Below are 10,917 nucleotides of genomic sequence, written 5' to 3'. Positions count from 1 at the left end.
TAGGTATGTTGAATTTGTTTTTGTTTTTTAAAGAAGTTTTAATTCTCCTAGTTACATAATGGCCGGTTTGAGATAGAGGCCTTCATATACATTCTGTATCCTCCCCAGGACATAGCCTGTGGGAGTCGGTTGCCTTTCCTTGAATAGGAGCCAGGTACAAGCAAAAGGCTGCCTGCCCCTTTAAGAGCTCCATTTGCAATCAGCCCTCAGCAGGGCTTTTTCAGCTGTACTTGACTCCCAGCCACAGTGCAGCTAACTTATCAGTTTCTGCTGTGCAGACTGAGACTGCTTTTTAAACAAGTTAAAGGATGGACAGCCAGCAGATAAAGTTTTAACTATTTATATTTTTCAACATGAAACACAGAACAACAATCATTCAATCATCCAAACAAAAACAAACATGAATTGACAGACATATAGACAATTTGGTGCACCAAAAACAGACAATAGACAGACAGGGAATAGTTCTTGATGTCTCAAAGGGACACAGATAGCCTATCCGGAGCTAAAAATATCTCCATAGGAGCCAGAGAGGAAGCAGGACGTCTGTCCTCCTAGGGACAGAAGGAAATAGCTTATTTTCATTTTTTTCTCTTTTTTTTTTTTTTTTTGCTAAAAGATCCCAAACAGGGGATAACTGCTTTAGTGGCTCTCCTTGGTCTCTGGGTGGCCTCATGGACACTGTTGTCTAGAGTGCCCCATACATTTGGGGGCCCTGGGGACAGGGGCCCCTCACTCTGTTTTGTTTTTTGTTTTTTGTTTTTTTGTTTTTGTTTTTTTGTTTTTTGCTGTTGCACTTTAAACTGAGGTATTGGCCCTCCTTTTATATCTCTGACTGATCTACATTCATTCGCCCAATGTCTTCCTTTCCCACATTTTGTGCAAAAACCTGGTACTTTCTTTTCAAACCTACTCTTTCTACCCTTTGTACACTGCTTTTGCATATGACCTGTTTGTTCACAATTATAGCAAGTTATTTATTTTGTTTACACCATCAAAACTGCGGCAGCCAGCCCTGCATTTGAAAGGGGCTATTTCTCTACAGGCTTTCATCCATGCTTGTACTCATTTCCCTTTCCAAGGTGTGATAGCATTTCTGCATTCTTTGGTACATTACTCATAAACTAATTGTTCAATTAGCGGCAATGCAGCCTCAGAAACCCCAAATATGTGTCCTGCTGTTTCCATCATACGAGCCACAAATTCAAAGAACGGCTCATTAACTCCCTGAATAATTTTTGTCAAGTTACCATATACCTCTCCTCGATTAGGTAATGTTTTCCAAGCTTTTACTGATCCCTGATTGATCTGATCATAGACCTGCACTGGGTATGCTAATTGATTGTTTGTCCATATACCCTGACCTGTAAGCATTTCAAAGCTCCATGCTGGTTGCCCTTCAGTAGCAGTAGCATGGGCCTGACTCAAACACAGATCATGTTATATAGACTTCCAGTCTAGATACTGTCCCATAGTAAGACATGTCTTTACCACACTCATCCAATCGAAAGGAGTCATGGCATTGTAAGTCAGTCTAACAATCTGAGACTGGGTAAAAGAGGCATTGACTCCATAGGTCCTTACTGACTCTGCTAAATCTTTCACTTGTTTATGCGATATTGGCTCATAATATCACTGTTGAGCATGATCCTGAAAAACAGGAAAAACCTGACATATTTTTTGCAACCCTCTAGGAGTGCAAAAAGAGTGGCCATTGCCAATTGCTTTCTTATCTGCATAAGGCGGAGGAGGTGTGGGAGCACTGATACTCTTCCCTATTGGACCATATCTTTCTGTGGAGAGCCGTGCCGCGAGCAATCGCCATTATAAGATGGTGCTGGCCTCTGCTGTGCCTTACTAGTAAACAAGCCTTGTACGCAGGTGCAAGAGTGAACTCACTCCTAGTCACTCCCATTATCGGGGCGTAATAGTGGGGTGATGGGCGAGCAACGAATCAGGAGCTGTCACGCCATATCAGTTGCTGAAACGTCACGCTGCAGGCTATAAAAGCGGCACCATTTTCCCGGTTCGGGGTCTTCCTGAAGAAGCAAGCAATAAAGCTTTTGCCACGGAAGATTCCGGTTTGTTGTGTCTTTCTTGCCAGTCGAGTGGGACACGATAAGTGGTGCCGAGGAACCCGGGAACTACCATCACACCTGCGCAAGGAAGATCCCTCGTTCGCGGGGCGGAACCAGAACCGCAGGACAAAGGCTCTAAAAGGTACGTACAATCTTGAAATTTCTTCAGAGTTAGAAGCCCTTTTGATTGTTTGCACGGCGATTACACTTTTCCTTTCGGTTTTGTTTTGCTTCCACTGCTGGAACTGCTGATTGGTTCTTAGTTGTGGTCAGGCCTGGACAGCGCCTGGACAGCGACCAGTTTCAGTCGCGGTCAGGACTGGACAGCGGCAGTATGGGAATCTCCCACTCTGTATCTAACTTGTATTAGGGACTACTTTCAGTGTACATACAAATGTTCATGCATCAGAAGCCAGTTTCCTTTAACAGTACGTTCAATTTTCGTGAGCTAATAAACACTTCAACTTAAATAATGGCATTGTTAAGGATCAAATTCCACTATTAGTTTTGTTAACACCACTGGCACACACACTGCATATGCATTTATGTATTATCCTAAAATTAAACTCCTCTAAGAATTTCTTTACTTTTTACTGTACACCAACTAGTTCATATTTTAGGTTTTTTTTTCAATGAAAATGCTAAGAAAATTATAATCACATAATTTCAGATTTCTTTACACATAAGATGGAATGGTCCAGCAACTATGTCCACTGTCACAGACTTTAGTTCCGTTCAATTGATATGTCGCCTCTTGGGACAAACTGAAAGGAGATCTAGTTAGGGAACAGCAGAACAGCAAACTTAAAGCAGGGATCATGCCATTGTGGAAATTGGTGAAATCATGTTTAACAGATGAGGATTGTCAGCAAATGGTAAAAGCGGGGCAGAAAGTTCTGGAAAAAATTCAAGAAAGTCTATCAGAGGTAGAGCGGGGAGAGAGAGTAAAAGTAGAGAGGAAACAAAGTGCACTGAAGAATTTAGGCCTTTCCACGGGCCTTGAGCCCGAGGAAAAGAGATATAAAGGAAAGAATGCCTTGGAAGAGATTAGAAAAAGGGATGGAAAGGGAGAGAAGAAGGGAGATCGAGCTGGAGAGGCACATAAGGAAAGGAGCCTCTACCTGCCACAAGATGAGTTTAAGCAGCTAGCTCTCAGTAGCTCAGAATCAGATGAAGGACTTAGCTCCTCTGAAGAAACAGACTTGGAGGAGGAAGCAGTTCGTTATAAGGGAGAAAGGTACCAGCAAGATAAAATGCAAGCTACTCAGTCCAGAAAAAGGCCAAAAGTGGCTGTCAAAAGCCAGCTTGCTGCTCAGCCTCCAGACTGTCGGCTTCAGGGTCCTAGTGCACCTCTGCTTTATGTGCAGAGGTAGTGGTCAATTTTTACCTACTCCTTATGTAGGGGTAAACCCTCGTGGCGTCAGGCCATTGCAGGTCTGGCAAATGGATGTCACGCATATTTCCTCCTTTGGAAGAAATCAATATTTACATGTTTCTATTGACACCTGCTCTGGTGTAATGTTTGCCACACCTTTAACAGGTGAAAAAGCCTCTCATGTTATACAACACTGCTTAGAAGCATGGAGTGCTTGGGGCAAGCCCACAATTCTTAGAACGGATAATGGGCAAGCATATACTTCTACTAAATTTCAACAATTTTGTCATCAAATGAATGTCACTCACCTGACTGGCCTTCCTTATAATCCTCAAGGACAAGGCATTGTGGAACGTGCCCACCGCACACTCAAGTCTTATCTTATAAAACAAAAAGGGGGAGTTGATGAGACTCTGCCCTCAGTGCCAAGAGTAGCAGTATCTATGGCGCTCTTTACACTTAATTTTTTGAATCTTGACGAGCAGGGACATTCTGTAGCTGAGCGACATAGCTCAGACCCTGATAGACCAAAAGAAATGGTCAAATGGAAGGATGCTTTAACTGGTCTGTGGAAAGGCCCGAATCCTATCTTAATCAGATCCCAGGGAGCTGTTTGTGTTTTTCCACAGAGTGAAGACAACCCATTTTGGCTGCCGGAACGACTCACCCACAGGATATTCATCAAGGATGGTGCAGAAGATGCTGACCTCCTGAGGACTGTTCCTGATCCTGACAATGCTGAACTTGTCTCAGGTTCCTAGTATAATGGCCGAACAGAGATGGGCTATTCTCTCGACTTTCCCTAAACCAATGCCAGTTCGCCATGATGCTATAGTTTTTCCAAAATTCTTTACTACTAATAAAACAGTGGATTTGCCATATTTACCCTATGATCCCACCCGAGCACCATTAGGAGAAAATCGCTCTTTACTAGAACAGGGTTCTTTATGTTTTCAAATTAATGAACCAGGAAATTGTATCAACCTCACAGCCCGAGCTTTGGGGAAGTTTAATGAGCATCAAGGAGGTTGGGTGAGCACAACCCAAGATACTTCCAATGCAGATATAACCTTTACAAATCAGACCTTTTGGCAGGAGGTAATTTGGGTTAATGGTACATTTCTACCACCTAACTTTTTAGACAAAGAACGTCCACATCAACCAAAAATAACCCCTCATTGTAGCTTGAAAGATGAAGGGCTGATCCTGCCTTGGTCTGACTGTCAATCCTCCATCACTCGTTGGGCAGATCAGAGTAAAACTTTTTCCTTTTCTCCCAACATGTTAGATGACCCAGAGAAGGAATTTGTTATGAAAAAGGAACTTTTCATACAGGACTTTAGAATGCATCCCTTTCACAAGTGGGTGCTTTGTGGAGTCAATGGCAGTTGTACAGAACTCAATCCTTTGATTTTTATCCAGGGAGGAGCAGCTGGAAAGGCTTCTTTTACTGGCATCTCAAGATTTGCTCAGTATTGGGGAATACTTGATGCCTCCCAGGACTCTTATGGATATACTAATACCAGTGCAGAAATCACTGGGTTCAATAAAACTTTGGTAAACTAGATTAATTATCCATCTACCCCAGTCTGTGTTTACCCCCCTTTCTTGTTTATTCTTTCAAATGATTCATTTGAAGTCTGTTCCAATGATTCTTGTTGGATTTCTCAATTTTGGGATGTAACAAAGAACACCCGTGCCATGGTGGCACAGATCCCACGTTGGATCCCTGTTCCGGTGGAAACACCCTCCACCTTATCTCTGTTTCAACAAAAGAGAGATTTTGGCATTACTGCTGCCGTGATCATAGCAATTTCAGCCAGTGCAGCTGCTGCTACAGCTGCAGGGTATGCTATGGTTAGTACGGTTCAATCAGTCACAAAATTAAATCAGCTTTCATCAGATCTGGCTGATGTCATCACTGTCCAAACTTCTGCTAGTACCAAGTTAAAGGGAGGGCTGATGATTTTTGAATCAGTGCCTTGACCTGGCGGAAGAACAGATAGGTGTTCTATACCAGATGGCCCAGTTGGGTTGTGAAAGAAAACTGGAAGCTCTGTGAATTAACAGTGTCCAATATGAAAAATTTACTTATGCAGCTAATTTGACTAGACAGCTTTATTTATATCTTGCAGGAAATTGGTCTGAAAGATTCGATGAGACCCTTGAGGCCCTGAGCGCGGCTGTTCTAAAGATCAACTCAACATGAGTGGACCTGTCATTGACAGAGGGCCTCTCCTCCTGTATTTCATCTGCATTTTCTTATTTTAAGGAATGGGTTGGGGTAGGTTGATTTGGTGTTGCCACCTGCTGTGAACTTGTGGTCATGCTCTGGTTGGTTTGCAAGCTCAGAACCCAACAAACAAATGACAAGGTTGTGATAACTCAAGCACTTGCTGCCATCGAGCAAGGGGCCTCCCCTGAAATCTGGTTATCTTGCTCAAAAGTTAGTTGACATTGGTGGCTGGCCTCTTTTATAGAGTTCGCCCTATGTCATTTAGTAGTTACTGTCACATAGCACTGCGGTATCCAGGGACGGGCAACTTTCCTCATGCACAGATCAACCTAAGACAGGGGGCCTGGTGGTGATAGGGTTACCCTATGATAGGAAAGGCTGTGACATTGGAGGAATGACATAAGACAGGAGCCACAGTGGATGGGCATAATTACACAGGCCTAGACCAGCCTCAAATTTTAATAAAATAAAAAGGGGGAGATGTGGAGAGCCGTGCTGTGAGCAATCGCCATTATAAGATGAATAAACTTGTGATACAATCACATATATTGTGAGTGCCCAACTCCCCAGCAAGAATGATGCCACAACAGGATCCTTCTACACACGTTTATTGGAGAGGTTGATTGCAGATGCGAAGAGACCCCAAGCCCAGAACTGGTGCTGCTTATATAGGCCTAGGAGAGGCGTGTCTCACACCTGGATTGGTTATGCATTCTACCTCATTTGCATGTCTCACATCTGATTGGTTATACTCTCAGTACCTCACAGAACCTTATTATCATACCGCATTTACATGTCTCTCATCAGATTGATTATATTCTCAGTACCTCATAGAACCTCATTATCATGCCCGGGCCAGGCAGTGACTTGGCAAAAAACTTTACTGCATATGTACACATTGGTTGTTTACCTAAACTTATACGTGGTGGCCAGCGGTAGCCAGCGCCACCTTGTAATGGCATATGTGGCTTCCCACAATATACCTTTCTCCCATGGAAAGGCTGTTTTTAAATACAGTAGATATATTCTTTATGGGATGCATGCATGCATAAATTTACAAAAAATACAGAAGCATGCATAGAGGCAATACATTTTTGACAACTTATTTTTTTCAATTTTTTATTAGATATTTTCTTCATTTACATTTCAAATGCTATCCTGAAAGTCCCCTATAGACTCCCCCTGCCCTGCTCCCCTACCCACCCACTCCAACTTCTTGACCCTGGCATTCCCCTGTACTGGGGCATATAAAGTTTGCAAGACCAAGGAGCCTCTCTTCCCATTGATGACTGACTAGGCCATCTTCTGCTACATATGCAGCTAGAGACACAAGCTCTGGGGGCACTGGGTAGTTCATATTGTTGTTCTACCTATAGGGTTGCAGACCCCTTCAGCTCTTTGGGTACTTTCTCTTGCTCCTCCACTGGGGGCCCTGTGTTCCATCCAATAGATGACTATGAGCATCTACTTCTGTATTTTCCAGGCACTGACTAACAAGAGAGAGTTATATCAGGGTCCTGTCAGCAAAATCTTTCTGGCATATGCAATAGTGTCTGAATTTGGTGATTGTATATGGGATGGATCCCCAGGTAGGGCAGTCTCTGGATGATCTTTCCTTCTCTCTTAGCTCCAAACCTTATGTCTTTAACTCCTTCCATGGGTAATTTGTTCCCCATTCTAAGAAGGAGCAAAGTATCCACACTTTGGTCTTCCTTCTTCTTGAGTTTCATGTGTTTTGCAAATGGTATTCTAAGTTTCTGGGTTAATATCCATTTATCAGTGTGTACATACCATGTGTGTTCTTTTGTGATTGGGTTACCTCACTCAGGATGACATCCTCCAGATGCATCCATTTGCCTAAGAATTTCATGAATTCATTGTTTTTAATTGCGGAGTAGTACTCCATTGTGTAAATGTAGCACATTTTCTGTATCCATTCCTCAGCTGAGGGACATCTGGGTTCTTTCCAGCTTCTTGCTATTATAAATAAAGCTGCTATGGACATAGTGGAGCATGTGTCCTTATTACAGTTGGAACATCTTCTGGATATATGCCCAGGAGAGGTATTGTGGGATCCTCTGGTAATACTATGTCCAATTTTTTGAGGAACTTCCAGACTGATTTCCAGAGTGGTTGTACAAGCTTGCAATTCCACCAACAATGGAGGAGTGTTCCTCTTTCTCCAAACCTTTGCCAGCATCTGCTGTCACCTGAATTTTTTATCTCAGTCATTCTGACTGGTGTGAGGTAGAATCTCAGGGTTATTTTGATTTGCATTTTCCTGATGATTAAGGATGTTGAACAATTTTTTAGGTGCTTCTCAGCCATTTGGTATTCCTCAGTTTAGAATTCTTTGTTTAGCTCTGTAACCCATTTTTAATAGGGTTATATGATTTTCTGGAGTCCATCTTCTTGATTTCTTTATATATATTGGATATTAGTCCACTATCTGATTTAAGATTGGGAAAGATCCTTTCCCAATCTGTTGGTGGCCTTTTTGTTTTATTGACAGTGTCTTTTGGTTTACAGAAGCTTTGCAATTTTATGAGGTCCCATTTGTCGATTCTTGATCTTATAGCATAAGCCATTGCTGTTCTGTTCAGGAATTTTTCCCCTGTGCCTATATCTTCGAGGTTTTCCCCCACTTTCTCCTCTATAAGTTTCAGTGTCTCTGGTTTTATATGGAGTTTCTTGATCCATTTAGACTTGACCTTAGTACAAGGAGATAAGAATGCACTCACTGATAAACAGATATTAGCCCAGAAACTTAGAATATCCAAGATACCATTTGCAAAACACATGAAACTCAAGAAGGAAGACCAAAGTTTGGATACTTTGATCCATCTTAGAATGGGGAACAAAATACCCATGGAAGGAGTTACATAGACAAAGGTTGGAGATAAGACCATCTAGAGACTGCCCCACCTTGAGATCCATCCCATATACAACCACCAAACCCAGACACTATTGCATATGCCAGAAAGATTTTGCTGACAGGACCCTGACATAGCTCTCTTTTGTGAGTGTATGCCAGTGCCTGGCAAATACATAAGTGGATGCTTTCAGTCAACTATTGGATGGAACACAGGGTCCCTAGTGAAGGAGGTAGAGAAAGTACCCAAGGAGCTAAAGGGGACTGCAACCCTATAGGTGAAACAACAATATGAACTAAACAGGACCCCCCAGAGCTGTGCCCCTAGATGCATATGTATCAGAGGATGGCCTAGTCAGCCATCAGTGGGGGGAGAGGCCCTTGGTATTGGGATGATCGTATGCCCCAGTGCAGGGGAAAGCTAGGGCCAGGAAGCAAGAGTGGGTGGGTTGGGAAGCAGGGAGGGGGGAGGGTATAGGGGGCTTTGGGAATAACATTTGAAATGTAAATGAAGAAAATATCTAATAAAAATTGTAATTTTCCAAGTAAAATAATAATAAAATTCAGAGACACAATTATGATTATATAAATATGTGTTCATTATTAAGTAAACAGTATTTCTTATAGACTGCATCCAATATCTTTGGATTTCTCTGTCATGTGACTGAAGAGTTCTTAAAATGCCACTATAAATAAAATGTTTGATTTACCCCCCCCCAAAAAAAGAGAAATTGTTTTAACTCTTATCTCTTATAAATCCAGTTTCTAGAATAAGAATCACACAAAATGTTATCTCAATTTAGAAGTATCATTTGAGGCCTACTTTCCTTGGCTGGTTCATTCCATGTGCTGTTGTTTAAAATGACTCCAACCCTGAGTTACCAGTTTTAAGCTAATTTTTTTGTTACCAATGTTACACCTTTTTAATCATACCCAATAACTTATAAGCCAATACTCTATGACCAAGATATGCAGAGCATATTTATACCTTTAAGGCCAGTCAGAAACCAAATGAAGCGGCTACACGAATCTTATACATTTAGACCAATCCAAGCATTTTACTTTTCCTAACTATTATTTCGAGGCAAAAAGCACTTTGTCATTTGCTGAACCCAATAATCACAATTGCAGAGAATTTTCTAGGAAAAAATAACTGTCAGCTTATTTGCCTTAGAACTAAGAAGCTGCAGACTCCTTTCTAAAAACAGTTTTTCAGCAGAGCCTCCCCTGCTGTGCTCAACTCCTGGCTAAGGGTGTGGGTCATTTTAAATCAGCCTCTGCTGTGTAAACTGATGGAGGCAGGCCCGTGGCCTACATGAACTGGGTATTTCTGGAAGGCAGGCTGGGGCTGAAAGAGATTAGACTGCGAGAAAAGAATGATGAAGACAAGACAAATTTTTCTCTGATCAAGGCCCTCGAGTTTACTAAGAGACTGTGCTTATAAGGGGGAAGGGCCCCCACACCCCCTGCCAGTCCATCCTTGGTGCTTAGTTGCCATGCCATTAGCACTTGGTCACCAGGCTGTTGCTTATTCAGGAATGTCTCAGGAAGACAGTTTCAGCCTCTCTTCTGCAGGTAGAAGAATCTCAGGGCAGTTGACACTTCAAAAGAAGCCAGCCAAGTCAGAAAGCTGCACCACAGGTGGCCCCAGACTGAATCAAGAGATGGATAGCCAGCAGATAAAGTTTTAACCATGTTTTCTTTTCAACATGAAACATAGAACAATAGTCATTTAGACAATGAAACAAAAACAGACACTAATTGTCACGTGAACAGATTGGTGCACCAAACACAGACACTACAGAGATGGTAGAGAGCTTGATGTAACCAGAACTAAGGGTGTCTTCTGTAGGGGCCATAGAGAAAGCAGGACTTCTCCAGATTTCCCTCTGTCTCTGGGAGAGCTCCGAAATCCATTTTCCTTCTCTCTTGATCTCTCTTTCTCATGTCATTTGTATATCTAGCATCTCCCCTCCCCCTTTTCCTTTTTAAATTAAATTAAATTTAATTATTTTAAGCCCTATTTTTCTCACCCAATGCAGTTCTTGATGCTGATAAATGCCTGTTTCAAATTTTTCACTCCTATTTTCCACTGTCAACCCCTAGCTGATATCAGTGCTGGGCCAACGCTGACTCAGTCTAGTCTGTATCCTTTTAGCACCCTTGTGATCAACAGCCTTCAAAAGATGACATTTATAGTGTTCATATTAATGCTGTATGTTGCTTACTGTGCAGGGATACATCTTCTTATTTTTCTTGTGGAGTTCCACAGTGTTTCCTCAGTTGGTCCTTCCATATTCAGGCCGCATGTTTGAAGCACCACCTATAGCTGCTCACAGCTACATGAACTTGGTTC

Source organism: Mus musculus, chromosome 7 (genome assembly GCF_000001635.26).
Source record: "Mus musculus strain C57BL/6J chromosome 7, GRCm38.p6 C57BL/6J".
In the NCBI taxonomy this organism is placed as follows: Eukaryota; Metazoa; Chordata; class Mammalia; order Rodentia; family Muridae; genus Mus; species Mus musculus.
This window is presented reverse-complemented; position numbering follows the sequence as displayed.